This window comes from Podarcis melisellensis, assembly GCF_964234715.1.
Source record: "Podarcis melisellensis genome assembly, chromosome: 16".
NCBI lineage: Eukaryota > Metazoa > Chordata > Lepidosauria > Squamata > Lacertidae > Podarcis > Podarcis melisellensis.
The window spans coordinates 36846677-36863485 of NC_138533.1; the positions used below are offsets into that span (position 1 = coordinate 36846677).

The 16809-nt window shown below is 46.2% G+C and overlaps 1 protein-coding gene and 1 long non-coding RNA gene across 4 annotated transcripts in view; one reads left to right on the top strand and one right to left on the bottom strand.

The window, feature by feature from the left end:
* Positions 1-16809, bottom strand: part of TMEM132B (transmembrane protein 132B) — a 385081-nt gene that overhangs the window by 304073 nt on the left and 64199 nt on the right. The gene's annotated exons all lie outside the window — the stretch shown is intronic.
* Positions 8067-9504, top strand: LOC309359639. Its single transcript, XR_014163883.1, has 2 exons — positions 8067-8341; positions 9378-9504. It is a non-coding gene; the product is annotated as an uncharacterized lncRNA (long non-coding RNA).

Sequence of the window (16809 nt, forward strand, 5' to 3'; positions counted from 1 at the left end):
TTGAATGCAGAAGGTCCCAGGTTCAATCCCAGCATGGTGTAGTGGTTAAGAGCGGTGGACTCGTAATCTGGTGAACCGGGTTCGCTTCCCCGCTCCTCCACATGCAGCTGCTGGGTGACCTTGGGCTAGTCACACTTCTCTGAAGTATCTCAGCCTCACTCACCTCACAGAGTGTTTGTTGTGGGGGAGGAAGCGAAAGGAGATTGTTGGCCGCTTTGAGACTCCTGGAAGGAAAGGTGGAATATGAACGTAGCAAACAAACAAAAACACTCCCAATTCTCTTTTTAAATGCTCTCCATGGTAAATGAGCATAAAGACCCTAAAGATGCCATCTCCCAAGCCAGGGCTGGCAGGTTTTGCTTTCAGGAGGTTGATGACCCTTATTGTCCCTTCCAATTCTACAGTCCTATATTCTATGATTCAGTCAAGGGATGTGTGGCTTCATTGCTGAATGCATGCAAAACGAAGTCTGTTCTGTTCCATTTGCTACAGAGTTGTTGCTGCTTACGAAGCAATGAAGCCACATTTAAATTATACAGATATTTGCACACACTCTTCTCAATGTATGCATCTTGTCTACATGCATGAAACAGACATTTCCCCTGTATATTTCCACCAAAAATACAAGGACCCAGTGTGGTGTAGCATGTCAGACTAGGACCAGAGAGACCCAAAATCAAATTCCTGTTCAGGTAAGTAGCTAGGGCCAGTCACCGTATCTCAACTTAACCTACTTTGCAGGGTTGTTCTGGAAACAAAAGGGGGAATGGAGGAGCCTTGTATACTACCTTGACCTCTTTGAAGGAAAGGTAAAGGTAAAGGGACCCCTGACCATTAGCTCCAGTCGTGGCCGACTCTGGGGTTGCGGCGCTCATCTCGCTTTATTGGCCGAGGGAGCCGGCGAACAGCTTCCAGGTCATCTGGCCAGCATGACTAAGCCGCTTCTGGTGAACCAGAGCAGTGCACCAAAACAATGTTTACCTTCCCACTGGAGCGGTACCTATTTATCTACTTGCACTTTTGACATGCTTTCAAACTGCTAGGTTGGAAGGAGCAAGGACCGAGCAACGGGAGCTCACCCCATTGCGGGGATTTGAACCGCCAACCTTCTGATCGGCAAGTCCTAGGCTCTGTGGTTTAACCCACAGTGCCACCCGCGTCTCTTTTGAAGGAAATGAGGGGTATAATTGCATAGTGCACACACACACATACAGTGTGCATTGCAATATTCAGAGCGGTTTGCAATCTGTCTGTCAATTGCATTTTGATCCGCTTATAAATCCTGGAGCTTAATGTTTGTCTGGTGTGCTTTGAAACATGGACAAAACCAAATTCTCCTCCATCCCTTCTTTCAGCCCCTTCACAGACCTCCTCTGAACCCTTTCAGCCAAGGTGTCCAAGTCGATACAGTTACGATGCAAGATAACTGTGTCCCCCCCTCTCTCCATCCCAAGCGTTACGGAGTTGTCTTTGCCATTGCAAAGAACACACATTTCTATTATCCTTTCCACATTAGCCAAATGAAGATCAATGTACCTATAAAGCTCAATGACATGTTAATGCAAACCTTAAAAAAGATAAAATGCCTTTTATCTCAGTCTTAGGAAAACCTAATAAAGAATTAACAGTCCATGAAGCCATGGAATTTCACTCAAGGCTTTGCTTTATGTTAGGATTCCCACCCCATTAATTTCTGACAGACAGGTTTTTCCTCAGACTTTGGAAGAGGCCAGCTACTGTCTCGCATGCTCAGAAGGCCAATAAGTCATCAGCAACAGCAATATCGGTGCTGGTCAGAGGTAAGTCCTGGCTCACTCTTCCAACCATCTCACAGCTGGTCAACAACAGGAAAAGGATGCTTCAGAAATCCTCCCCATACAACCTAAGGATGCTGGAAGAAATGGATGCTTGTTATTCCTGCATGAACAGACCTCATCCACATCACTCAAACGAAGGTGCAAATTGGAATTTTGCTTAAAACCAGATTATGCACTTCCTCAAGAGTTGTAATGCTGTCCAAGGCTGCAATCCCACATTGACCTATCTGGGGGGAAGGCCCATTAAATTCAGGGGGACAATAATAAATAGGATTTAAAAAATAAATTCAGTAGAACACCTGAGTAAGTCTATCAAAATGTGCATTAAAATACGCATATTAAAAGCACATCTTTTATTGATGCTTGATTTGTCTTGGATATTTTATTAATTTCATCCTTTTTTGTTGTACTGCACCTTGCTAATTTTTTATGAAAGTGCAGGTTATAAATTCATAAATAAAGAAATACATATTATGAAAATAAATTCTAAAATACACATTTGAGGTATTATTGTTATTTAATTGCAGATTAAATGTGGAAACAGGATGGGTTGCATCCAAGTAGATTCTACACAGAGAAAAATGATGGAAATGGATGGGCTGAAATTAGGCATTTCCAGTCATTTCAGTGGGTGGGCCTGCGCTCATAGAATCATAGAATTACAGAGTTGGAAGGGACCCTAAGGGTCATCTAGTACGACACCCTGCAATGCCTGATTTATTCTGAGTAAAACTTAGTTGGATCAGCGGCAGAGCTAGCCGCCTGGGCACCCGGATCGGTGCACATGATGGGCACCCAGGGTGGGGCAATCCGCCCTGGGGGGCAGGGCGATCCATCCAGCGGGTGCGATCCGGCACAGCGGCGCAGCCGGGGGTGCGATCTGGCATGGCTGCGATCACACCCGGCCGGGATTTTGTCACACACCCCTTCAGAGACGACACCTGGGGCAGACCACCCCCGCTGCCCCACCCTTACTACGCCCCTGTGTTGGATACACTGCACTGGGGGAGAAAGAGCAAATACAAAACAGACTAAAGGCAGACTGATTTGCCTATCCCTAATTTAAAACTTCTGCCTAGATTTGGCTATTCCAGATTACTGGGTCTGTTTTCCAAAAGGAAATGAATGCATTAGGAACAGGGGTCAGCAAACTTTTTCAGGAGGGGGCAGGTCCACTGTCTCTCAGACCTTGTGGGGGGCCAGACCCACCGCCTCCCCAAGCACCCCCCCTCCCAAAAGGCCTCCCCGCCTATGCCACTCACACCGCAGATGCCCACGCTGCCTCATCTTCAGCAGCGTCGGCATCCTCTGTCTCAGTGGGGCACAGAGCCCATGCCACTGGCCTGGGTGGCAGAGGCAGCTCTCACACCGCTGTCGCTTCCTCCTGCTCGGCCGCCTCAGTGGGAAGGAAGGGGCAGTGCCCAAAGGCACCCACGGCTTCTGATTGGCTGCAGGAGCTTCCTACCAGCATCGCTGCCTGCCCAGAGGCACCCGTGGCTTTTGATCAGAAGCTGTGCCACGTTGCGGAAGTCAGTCTCCGTACAGCGAGACCTCTGCGCCGCACCTGTTTAGCGCGGGGACTGACCGAGCGGGTGGCAGGGTCTGCAAGGTTTGCAGGCCAGATTAACGAGCCCGGTGGGCCATATTCGGGCCTTAGTTTGATGACCTCTGCATTAGGAATCTTCCATCATTCCATATGGTATTGTTTGAAATTACCATATTTTTTCATGTATACGACTAGGTTTTTTAAACAAAAAATTAGGTTTGAAATTGGGGCTCGTCTTCTACACGGGTAGTGCTGAGGGGGTGTTTTCTTAATTTGGAGTCCCTCAAAATAGGGGGCGTCTTATACATGAAGAAGTCTTATACACTGGAAAATACAGTATATACAGTGTGTTGTTTATCCACAGGCACCTCCATCAATTGAAACAAACGGGCAACCTGGGAAGACCCGGGGGGTGATTGCTCTGTTGCAACCAGAGAGGATCGCTAGATTGGGGAAAGAGATGGCTGAGAAATTGTGTGGCCGGGGAGGGTAGACCCATATAAAATATTCATAGCCGCAAATCAATCAATCAGTCAATTTCTACTCCACCCTTCCTCCACAGCAGCAAATGCATCAATAGTATAAATATACATATTTCAAAAATTAAATGTCATTCTAAAAGCAGTTAAAAACATTCCAAAAACACTGTAAAATATTCTCCCCACCAGTGATCTCAGAGTTGCCTGGAACAGTGTATTTGAGCCATCAAATGACTGGGTGAAACATATTTTTTTAAAAAAACAAAAGAAAGTCAATATTGAGGGAGACAGATACACATCTTGGGGGCAGGCATTCCAGAAATGGGGAACCACCACTGAAAATGCCCCATCGAGATGGTCCTACAGCAACTGGTCAGCCCCCAGTGGCAGCACCCCAAACAAGGTCAAGTTGACCGATAGTGGGGAAGGTAGGTCTATAGCAGGCTACCTCAACCTCAGCCCCTCAGATGTTTTGAGACTACAATTCCCATCATCCCTGACCACTGGTCCTGCTAGCTAGGGTTCCTGGGAGTTGTAGGCCAAAAACATCTGGAGGGCCGAGGTTGAGGTTGAGGAAGCCTGGTCTATAGACTAAGTAACTGAACACTTGCTGTCCCTTAATGGTAATTCAGACTCTGCCAGCAGGGCAGGTGAGAACCTTCACTCTCACTAATGGTGGGGCAGGGGAATATTTTAAGGATTAGGTGAATCTTTTGAGGATCAGACTTTCTGAAAAGCTACAGCACAGCACACGGGATTGTTTGAAATCAATGCAAGGAGCGCCAAGCCACATCAATCCCTGGTAATTGCTTCAGTGCAAAAATTTGCAGAAAAAGTGATGTGTAGGGCGAGAAGAGAAAACATATTGATTTTATCATATCTTTCCTCAGTATGCAATATATAAAAAAAATTCAATGCTTCCATGGATTACCCCCCTCCCCCCCCCCCAAAAAAATGCACACCTTATGAACAATTTGGTACAGAAGTGAATGTTGCATTAACATTTATAATTGATGTTACACTATCACTGTTAAGAGATCTGCAAACCATGCATAGAATCTACTTTTCACAGGGATGCAGTCAAATATTACTGTGGGAGGACTCAATTCCAGAGTTTACCGACAGTGTTTTTCTTACATGTATAAATCCCCTAGCAACCCAGGCTCTAGCAGACAGTGGAAGCTGGGATTTTTTAAGGTTTCTAACAAGGTCAGATACTCTAATCCCATGGAAATAACACACGGAATGCAGTCTCAGTAAGGAGGACGAAAATCAGTCTGCAGCTTGCCCATTTATTCTTCTGCAAAGTACAAGGCACAGGAAGTGGCTAGAGTGCTGGACTAGGACCTGAGAGACCAAGGTTCAAATCTTCCACTTGGCCGTGAAGCTCCCTGGGTGGCCTTGCTCTCTCTCAGCCTAGCCCACCTTGCAAGATGATTGCAAGGATAAAATGGGAAGGGGGGAGAACCATGCAGGACACATTGAGCTGTTTGGAGGAAAGGTGAGATTTATTTCTTTTTATTTCTTTTTATTAAATTTTTCAAGAAATAGAAATTAAACAAAGAACAATACAGTGGTACCTCAGGTTAAGTACTTAATTCGTTCCGGAGGTCCGTTCTTAACCTGAAACTGTTCTTAACCTGAAGCACCACTTTAGCTAATGGGGCCTCCTGCTGCCGCTGCGCCGCCAGAGCACGATTTCTGTTCTCATCCTGAAGCAAAGTTCTTAACCTGAAGCACTATTTCTGGGTTAGCAGAGTCTGTAACCTAAAGCGTATGTAACCTGAAGCGTATGTAACCTGAGGTACCACTGTACATAACACTGTAAACACACTTATATACATATTTTCCAAAATGAAAACTAATAAAAAAAAGGAAAAATAAAATATATTATCAAATTCTTGCTTCAAATACTGCAATATAAAAATCTTAGTTAAAATATTATAAAAGACTTCCATCGCATTCACCACGTCTCTTAGTTGTCTTGCTCGCATTTAAATCTGTTCTTCAATGATTCTTTCATAATCAATCAAATCTTTATGTCCTCTGTATTCTTCACAAGCTTAGTCTAGACACAACCAAACTTTCGTATCTGAGCCCTGCTTGCATAAATAATAATTTAAACATTTCCATTGTTTCTGAATTAAATTTTTTGACTTATGCCTTATTAAATCCGTCGATTTTGCCAACTCCAGGTGAGTTTTAAATATAACAATAAATACATAAAATTCTCACTATCTTCTTGTATCTGAGCAACTGAAATCAGGCATCCCAAGAGCACATCTTTTAAACCTACATCCACTATGTTCCACCTAAAATAAAATAAGCAGAATAAAACTACTACTTTCTATCCATATCCAGGATCCCAGTCTTTGGATCCCTCTTTTGATGTATGGGGTTGTATTTTCAGGGTCCTGGGGGCAACTGGAATCAGTGAAGATCACTCTGCTAAAGACCCCCAACAGGGGAGCCTCATGAGACAGCGATACCTCCATTCGCTACTCCCAAGAAGTAGCTTTGCCACAATTTCCTGACTCCCAAAGTCTCCTAGCCCAGGGGCCTCCAACTCCCAACAGACTGCGATCTACTCCCAGAATAAGAAACGGGCAATGATCTACCCTTTTGGGGGGGGGACACCCAGGTTGTTGAGCATTTTTTAGGGGGGAGGTCAAAGTTGTGGAGCTTTTTTTGGAGGGGGAGGCAAAGTCACTCACCAAACGATCACTCAGCAAACAAACAAACAAACAAATAAATATATTTTTTATTTATACCCCACCCTTCCCAGTTCAGAAAACCAGGCTCAGGGTGGCTAACAAATTTAAAACACTTAATTGATGCAACAAAAACAGCATAAAATATAGTATAAAACATGAATAACAATAAATTCAGAATTCAAAAATCAATTTAGGGGGAAATCCATCCAATAAACATTAGATGATCACCAGGGCTAGCTGGCTAAATTAGTCCCACTTGGGCCAGCGAAGAAACCAGGGGAGAATTAGCTGTGGGATCCCAGAGTGGGTAATCTTCATAAAAAGGGGAGGGGGAGAGAAGGAAGGGGAATAAAAGATCAGGCTAAGTTCAAATTGAAAGCCAGGTAGAATCATAGCTGTCAACTTACAGATTTGAAAATAAGGGACCAGCAGCCTTGAAAATAAGGGACCAGCAGCCAAAATAAGGGACCTGCAGCCTCACCTGTTCCAGACACTCCAGTCTTCCTGTCCAACCACTGTCCAACCAACTTTGTAACAAGAGGTTCAACTGAACAGAATCTGAATCACATGCACCACAAGGCCTATGCAGCCTCAACTTAAGATGGCTCCCCAGCCTGGCTTTGCACTGCAAAGTTTGCAGCAGCACATGCAACAAAATGGCATCCAGCATTCAAAAAACCCCTCAGCTTGCATTAACTAGCCACACACAAGGCATGCAAGCTCCACCCCCAGTCATTCTTAGACTTCTTATTGGGTGAGCAACACAGCCAAGCAACACAGTTGGAGCCTCCCTCCTCCCTGGCCGGCAGGGAGGGAGGGAGAGGAGCTGCTTCCTTTGAAATTTAAGGGACATCATTTAAGGGACATCCATCAATAAGGGACAGCAGCGGGACATGGCGCTGGAATAAGGGACTGTCCCTTCAAATAAGGGACACTTGACAGCTATGGGCAGAATAGCTCTGTCTTACAGGCCCTGCAGAAGGAAGTTAAATCCTGCAGGGCCCTCCGTCTCCCATTTTTGCAATCGTGCACCAATGAAGGACGGAGCAAGGAGGCGGGGCCGGATGTTCTTTTTCCCCACAGAGAAAAAAGAGACTGTGATCAACCGCTAGCACCCGGGGATAGACCTGTCGATCACAGTCGACCAGTTGGACATCCCTGTCCTCGCCAATTCCTCCCATAGGCTTCAGGGGGCATCTGGCTTTGCCACAGTGCACACCTGCATAATGGGGTACGGCCCCTTCCAAGCAGGCCTCTCAAGGAAGGGTTTCGTACACGACTCTCACTCCACCATAGGTTCCATGATGAAAGGAAAGCACTATATCAATGTAATAAAACATAGCTAAAAAATTAAAGTCTTGGTTACCACTTGAGCAATATCATACAAGTCCCTGCTCCTTGTGGAGCCTAACATCTGGCCTAATTTTGCAGCCCCATTTGTCCTGGCTCTCACTCGCAGACTCAGCATTGAAACTTTCAGCTCAGTTGTTCTTGTGGGAAGATCTGCAGCCAAATCGCAAAAGCATGATTGCTATAGAGTCACAAACAGAACACTACGATGTCATATTCTTTATTTTTTTGTGGTGGGAGGAGGAATAATAGAAATTCACTCTTCTTCTTCCTGTCACAGCACACTCTTCTTCTGACCTACAATGGGGTAGGAAGTCTGTAAGCTCTCCTCCAGAGAACACACTCCATTCTGGACTGTGGACTTTTTAACTTTTAAGAATTATTGCCTGACTGATTTTCATCACTGTATTTGTTGAATCCTGGCAAGATTTTGATGTGAGTAAACCTTATATTTTCTTGTTTACTTAAACAGCCTGAGAGTGATTTGTTTCTTAAGAGTGAAACATTAAAAATGAGATGATACACGTCGGACTAAGCAACCATGGATATCATAATTGTTCTAGAAGGTTATGCAACATTGTCCTAAAAGCTTCTAAAGATAAGTTGTGCATGGAGGGTGATTTTTTTACCTCTGCTGAAATAGTATTTGCATACTTACACAAGTGAGAAAAAGAGGAAGAATAATTACTAAATAAAACATCCTCTCCTACTCATCTAAATCTATCCAACAGTTGTGAAAGGCTTTGTTCCAGAATCCACCATAGGGCCTATCACAGATCAGGTTACATAGTCTATAATTCATAGCACAGCTCTGGGATATGTGATTAATCGTAAGCTAAGACATGGTCCCAATGCTTGCTCCCCTGACCTCCCCTTTCAAAGAGTGGGGCAGGCACGATCATTTTCACTGCTGTCTTCCCAAGCCACAGAGCTGGACTTGCAAGTGGGCACTTCTGCAAATAAGTTGGGTCTGCTTGCACCCATCAGACTGTCACCAAGTCCTTGGTGTGGGAGATGGATTGAAGATTAAATCTGCAGATTTAGATCTAAACCTCCTTTCTGAAATGTGTGGGAGAAATATATAAGTATTCTGGCTGTGAAGCCTTTTTAGCAAAAATAAAACTTGGTAAGTTTTGCAGCTTAGGAATTAGGCAATTACATCTTTCTATCCCTTTCGTGGTCTGCTGACCTTCCCCTTCTTCATCTCCATTGCAGAGAATGAGCCACATGTTTTTAGTAAAACAAATGAAAAAAGGTTTTACTTACATTTCAATGCAGACAGCATATACAGCAAAAGTAATGTGCAGAAAAATACTAAGCTACAGTAAAATAAAAGCTGGTAGACTTGGCTAACATGGTTGAAAGCAAGAGCTTTAGCCATGCACATCTGGTCAGCTTGGCGGTATGGTGGAAAGCGAGTGTCTCCTCACAGACAGAAGGAAGTATAAAATATTTTCCCCCTTTGTTACAGAGTTCTTGCCCAGAGGAGGAAAAAGAAGTGACAGCACACTGAAGGTCCTCTCTAGGAAGTTCAAGAACTCTCTGTGTACTCGGCCTGTGCTTATCTAGCAAAACATGCATTTGGAATTTGGCTGCAACCCCCACATTTGCTGATTGCGGCACAGTCAACACAGTCAGTTCACTGTCCAGCCTAGCACTTAGGCACCTCCCTGGCAGTGAGGAGCACTTCAGTGACAGGGATTCAATGGATTTACTGTATTTTTTGCTCTATAGGACACACTTTTCCCCCTCCAAAAATGAAGGGGAAATGTGTGTACGCCCTATGGAGCGAATGCAGGCTTTCGATGAAAAAACCCCTCTTTCTCCAAACCCAGCCTTCTCGCTCTCCAGGCTTCAGGAAGCTATCCGCAAGCCTTCGGAGCACGGCGGGAGTTCCCGCTGGGCTCCAAAGGCTTGCGGATAGCAGCCTGCAGCCTGAAGCCCGGGGAGTGCAGTGCCATCTCCCACCGTGCACCCCGGGCTTCAGGCAGCTATCCACAAGCCTTCGGAGCCTGGCGGGAGTTCCCGCGGGGCTCAGAAGGCTTGCAGATATCAGCAAGCTCTGGGAGTGAAGGCAAGGTTGCGCGCAACCTCACCCCCACTCCTGGACCCATTCTGGGAGCTAGGGTGGGGGGAAGCTTGGGCTTCCCCTGCCCCAGCCCTGCAGCTAAAAACAAAGCCAAGACAGCTAGCGGGATTCATCCCGCTCGTTGTCATGGCTTCTGCCAAAGCCATGCACAGCCTCTCCCGGGTGGAGAGGTTGCGTGCAGCTAAAGAGGAAGCCAAGACAGACAGTGGGATGGATCCCGCTGGCTGTCTTGGCTTCTTTGCTCTTTGGGGCTTGGGGGGGAATAAAAAAAAATCTTTATTCCCCCCCCCCAAAAAAAAACCCTAGGTGCGCCCTATGGTCCGGTGCGCCCTATGGAGCGAAAAATACGATAAATGGGGCTCACTCCAACAGGCATGAGGAGCCTTCTTCAGCCTGAAGGCCACGTTCCCTAATAGGTAACCGCACAAGGGGTGCATGCCAGTGGTGGGCGGGGCCAGGGGCAAAAGTGGGTGCAAGTCACCTTTGTGCAGTCGTCTGTAATCCACCCAAGCAAAATGTTTCTGACACCCACCCACATTTTTCCAACCAGGGAAACAAACGGCATCGTCACCGTTCCAAGGACACATTCCAGCCACGCAAGGGCACGTGAAGACCGTAGGGAGCAAGTCTGGCAAGGGAGGCTGTCACCCAGGGAGAGTCTCAAGGGCCATATACAGAGGACTGAGAGGCCACGCATGGTTTCTCCACCCTCAGGTCTGTGGGGCTGTAACTATGCGCAGGGGCCTGCCACGTTCCAACAGCTCATGCTCCCTGCCAAGCTGATGCCCTCAGCCCACCCTTGGTTACAGAAAGCAGCTTCTTCTCTGTGGAGTACATGGCTGTCAGAATTTCTATCTGGCTGAGGTCAAAGCAGCCAAAGGTCTTCAAGCTTTTCACACCTCACTGCATCTGGACCACCCTTCTTCTGCCGCCATCTGTTCATTTTTAGATTTCTTTAAAAGAGTCCCCACCCCCACCCCTCTGGTTTGGCAAGAAGAAACCCTGTCTTGTTAGGGTCACTGAACAGAGAACAGCATATCTGAACTTGCAACTCTCATACGCTTTTTTTTTCCTTTGACACATGTTGCATTTCCCAAATGTAAGCTCCTTCGGGGAAAGGGCTGTCTTTTTCATGCATATATGATCTATGCATATCTATACATATATACATATACATGCATGCATATACATACATATGCTATATATCTATGCATATATATACATATATACATATACATCCTGTAGTGATGTATGGAAGTGAGAGCTGGACCATAAAGAAGGCTGATCGCCGAAGAATTGATGCTTTCAAATTATGGTACTGGAGGAGACTCTTGAGAGTCCCATGGACTGCAAGAAGATCAAACCTCTCAATTCTGAAGGAAATCAACCCTGAGTGCTCACTGGAAGGACAGATCCTGAAGCTGAGGCTTCAATACTTTGGCCACCTCATGAGACAAGAAGACTCCCTGTAAAAGATCCTGATGTTGGGAAAGATGGAGGGCACAAGGAGAAGGGGACAACAGAGGACGAGATGGTTGGATAGTGTTCTCAAAGCTACCAGCATGAGTTTGACCAAACTGTGGGAGGCAGTGGAAGACAGGAGGGCCTTGCGTGCTCTGGTCCATGGGGTCACGAAGAGTCGGACACGACCAAACGACTAAACGACAACATACATATACATATACATATACATATAGTGTGTGCATAAATCATGCATACATACACACACAGAGAGAGAGGGAGAGAGTCAGAGATGGGAACTGGAGTACAGAAACATCTGGGGAGTCACATATTCCACAGCCTGCTTTATGTAATTCTATGGTGCAGCTGCATTTAGAAGACTGGGCACCGTTCTGGTCACGAAACAAGACATTTGCAGGGAAAGTATGAAAGGAGAAACCAAAAGGATCAAGGGATTGGGGGCACCTTCTTGTGAAAAGAAAGGCAAAAGGATGTGGGGATTTTTAGATGGGGGAGGAGATGACTTAAGTCAGGAGTGAGGAACCTTTGGCCTGCCAGGTGTTGCTGAACTACAACTCCCATCATCTCTGATAATTGGTCATGCTTTATGGGGCTCCGGGGAGTTGTAACAAAACGGGATATCCATGTGCAATGGCAGTCTACCCCTGAGTACCAGAGGAATGGAGGTAGAGCATAGCTTTATACAGTGGTACATCAGGTTAAGAACTTAATTCGTTCCAGAGGTTCATTCTTAACTGGAAACTGTTCTTAACCTGAAGTACTATTTTAGCTAATGGGGCCTCCTGCTGCTGCTGTGCTGCTGCCACACAATTTCTGTTCTCATCCTGAGGTAAAGTTCTTAACCCAAGATACTACTTCCAGCTTAGCAGAGTCTGTAACTTGAAGCGTTTGTAACCCAAAGCGTTTGTAACTTAAGGTACCACTGTACTATATGAGCTTGTCTAATCCTCTTCTAAAGACAGCTAAGCTGGTGACTATGACTGCCTTTTATGCGAACAAGTTTAACGATACACTGCAAATAAGTAACTCTTTCATTTTTTTTTCTGCTTTAAATCATGATCTATGTATGATCCAAATCAGTTCAGTTCCCTTTCAATTCCCCGCACACACAATAAAGGTAAAGGTAAAGGGACCCCTGAGCATTGGATCCAGTCGTGGCCGACTCTGGGGTTGCGGCGCTCATCTCACTTTATTGGCCAAGAGAGTTGGCGTACAGCTTCTGGGTCATGTGGCCAGCATGACTAAGTTGCTTCTGGCGAACCAGAGCAGCGCACAGAAACAACGTTTACCTTCCCGCCGGAGTGGTACCTATTTATCTACTTGCACTTTGACGTGCTTTCGAACTGCTAGGTTGGCAGGAGCAGGGACCAAGCAACGGGAGCTCACCCCGTCATGGGGATTCAAACCACCGACCTTCTGATCAACAAGTCCTAGGCTCTGAGGTTTAACCCACAGCGCCACCCGCATTCCCACACACTCAATACCCCACTCCAAATCATCTCTAGATAGTCATTTTTAATTACCCCCAGGAAATTAGCCAAAATCTCATGTCCTTCCCCAATTCAGTTTCCCTCAAATTCACTGCCCAACAAGAAACATCACCATGCCTTAAATACCCAAGCAAATTGGCATTGGGAGCAAATGCCATAGTTTTACTATCTGCTGTGTGAAGGAGGAGGACCTTCTAGCTACCAGTTTGGAAATGTTCAGAGGCCTGTTCTCACTTCTAAAAGAATAAGAAGAAAGGCATGTGTGTCCATGCATGCGCAAAGACATTGGTGGTGGTAGAAAAGAAGAAAGAGATGACTGCATCCATTGAAAATGCATTTTCCACACCATCTCCAGGGAATTTTAGACAAACACCCAGGAGCAAATATTTATCTGCAGAAGTGTACAAACGAATCCTCTTTCTCTCTTCCAAAAAAGGAAGAAGAAAAAAACCCTCTTTCTCCAAACCCAGCCTTCAGCGACAGATGTGCGAGACAGGGGCTCAAACACAGAAGGGCAAACGAAACAAAGGACTGGAAACCTGTCAATCAAAACTGCTAAAGCAAGACCACAGGTGTGCTGCTTTGACCTTGGCAGTGACCCCCAGTCATAACACGGGACTTGATTGGCTGTCATCAAGCCACTTTGAAGGACAAGGACATGGCCACCAATATCCTCGCAGCTCAGGCAGAAGAGACAAGCCTGTCGACTAAGGTCTGGCCATTCGCTCCCAAGTTCATGGAGAAAATCCAGACTAGGAACACCTGATGCAGAAGCTGAAGGCAAAGAAAAAAATGACTTCTCAAAGCCAAGTTGTAAGATCCATGTTTTTCTCCTTTGCTGAAAATGCTTCCTTAGGACAATGTAAAAGCAGCTCTCCAATTTATTAGATCTAATACATCCAATCAGCCAACATTTTTTTTAAAGTGGTTTCTAATGTTCGCAATACAGGATGCAGGTGGCGCTGTGGGTTAAACCACAGGGCCTAGGACTTTACGATCAGAAGGTTGGCGGTTCGAATCCCCACGACGGGGTGAGCTCCCATTGCTCGGTCCCAGCTCCTGCCAACCTAGCAGTTCAAAGCACATCAAAGTGCAAGTAGATAAATCGGCACCGCTCTGGCGGGAAGGTAAATGGCGTTTCCGTGCGCTGCTCTGGTTCACCAGAAGCAGCTTAGTCATGCTGGTCACATGACCCGGAAGCTGTACGCCGGCTCCCTCGGCCAATAAAGCGAGATGAGCGCCGCAACCCCAGAGTCGGTCATGACTGGACCTGGAGTCCCCCAATGTTCGCAATGTAATCCTTTCTAGGCAACTCCTGGAAACGTCTCCCACACATTGTGGAAGGAAGGGGCTCCACAGGAAGGTCTTGGTTCACCATGTCCAAGGTCTTCTTAATAACATATAAAGCCCTGAACAACTAGAACAAGATGACCTGCCCCAGTCGTGGCTCCCATCCAGCCCACAACAGGCTCTTTTCTTTTATGTAGTGGTTCTCAGTTTTTCCCCTCTGGAACACACTTTCAGAACAAAGTTTGCTTGCACCACATCAAGTTTTTTATTGATAAGAAAACACCAAAACACGAAATGAAACAATTCCCAGCAGTGCTTGATTTATAACATAGAACAAAACTACAGGCAACTGATTTTGGTGCATCGAAATGACATGCGATCACACACGCATGGCACCAAACCCGGATGTAGCCCCATATTGTCGTGAAGACATCATGAGAAGGGGTGGAACAGGGGTCAGAACGGGCCAGAGTGGGCTTATGCCCACTCCAGCGACGCCCACAGGGGTCTGGAACATAACCCACACACAAAACAAGGATTGCCTGCACTTTATAATATGATTGTGGGGAATCCAAAAAAAAAGCATAAAACATTGCAGCTACACAAGAACATGAATCATTCCCAAAATATTATTATAAAAAAGCCTCTTACATATGTACTTTAAGTCTATATAGACTTAAAGTACATATGTAAGAGGCTTTTTTATAATAAATAATAAAAACTCAATGAGAGGTGTGAGCCTCTCTTATAAATAAGATTATAAATAAATAATCTTATTTATATTAGGTCTAATCTGACACAAGTGGGACACGGGTGGCGCTGTGGGTTAAACCACAGAGCCTAGGACTTGCCAAACAGAAGGTCGGCGGTTTGAATCCCCGCGACGGGGTGAGCTCCCTTTGCTCGGTCCCTGCTCCTGCCAACCTAGCAGTTCAAAAGCATGTCAAACTGCAAGTGGATAAATAGGTACCGCTCCGGCGGGAAGGTAAACGGCATTTCCGTGCGCTGCTCTGGTTCGCCAGAAGCGGCTTCGTCATGCTGGCCACATGACCTGGAAGCTGTATGCCGGCTCCCTCGGCCAATGAAGCGAGATGAGTGCCGCAACCCCAGAGTCGGTCACGACTGGACCTAATGGTCAGGGGTCCCTTTACCTTTTTAATCTGACACAAACAAAAGCCTTTTTCTTTTCTGATCTTTCATACTTGACATCCATTCCTGCCACACCCTTTCAGAACCACTGCTTTAGAGTAAGGAGGACATCTTCACTGAGGCAGAAAAGAGATACGGGACTCAGCAACAGGTTACGCTCAGACTAGATGACGGGAAAGGCGAGGGCAGCCAGGCGAGAAGCAGGGCTCCAAGCTGAACGAGTCCAAAATCAGGGCAATATGTTCAGCAAAGTATGGAATCAACAGAGTTGCTCCAAACGAGTTGGCAGGCCCACCCTCCAAGCATTTGAAGATGGACAAGGCATGCTTGCTCATGAGACTCCCGTGCCTCATGACACTGCTGCGCGCACAGGAGTTCACTGAGTCAGGGCTGATGGGTGTTTTCCCAGTGATGGAAGCACCACTGGGTCCTGGACAACCGGGCTGTGCATTCCCCTTCCATAGCTAGTTCTCCTCAGAAGTTGGTTGATGTCCTCCCCAGATTCCTTTGCTGTACTCTTCTCCCTGGGAGAATAAAGGGGAGCTGGAAGTTTGGCTTCTCCAGCTGGAGCAAGGGAATCCTGAGAGGGGAAGCAGAAGTACCCACCCCTCCAGCCTCTGTTTCCCCCATGCCATCATCCTCTTCCCCCTTCTCATTCATCTCAGCCTGCCATGGAATGCCTTGGGTCTCAAAGGAGTCCCTGTATAGTCTTGCAAAAATCACTTAGCTCATCTGGGGGAACTTTACTCAAGGTACCACACCATACAAAATACCACAGGGCATTACAGAGTTGTGTCTGTGTGTGTGTGTGTGTGTGTTTTCATTTGCATTTGCACTGTAATACAAATAGCACCTAAAAAAAAGAAGGAAGATCCCTGTCTCAAGGAGCTTGCAATCTACATTTTGGTGATATGTGAAAACAAGAGAGTAGGGATAACATTCAATAAAGGTAAAGGTAAAGGGACCTCTGACCATTAGGTCCAGTCATGACCGACTCTGGGGTTGCGGTGCTCATCTCTTTACTGGCCGAGGGATCCGGTGTTTGTCCGTAGACAGTTTTTCCGGGACATGTGACCAGCATGACTAAGCCGCTTCTGGAGAAACCAGAGCAGCACATGGAAAAGCCGTTTACCTTCCCGCTGGAGCGGTACCTATTTATCTACTTGCACTTTGACGTGCTTTCGAACTACTAGGTTGGCAGGAGCAGGGACCAAGCAACGTGAGCTCACCCCATCGCAGGGATTCGAACCGCTGACCTTCTGATCAGCAAGCCCTAGGCTCAGTGGTTTAACCCACAGCGCCACCCACAAAAGATAACCAGCCTTTCCCCCCCTTTTTGTTCTTTAGTCATTTAGTCATGTCCAACACTTTGTGACCACATGGACCAGAGCATGCCAGGCACT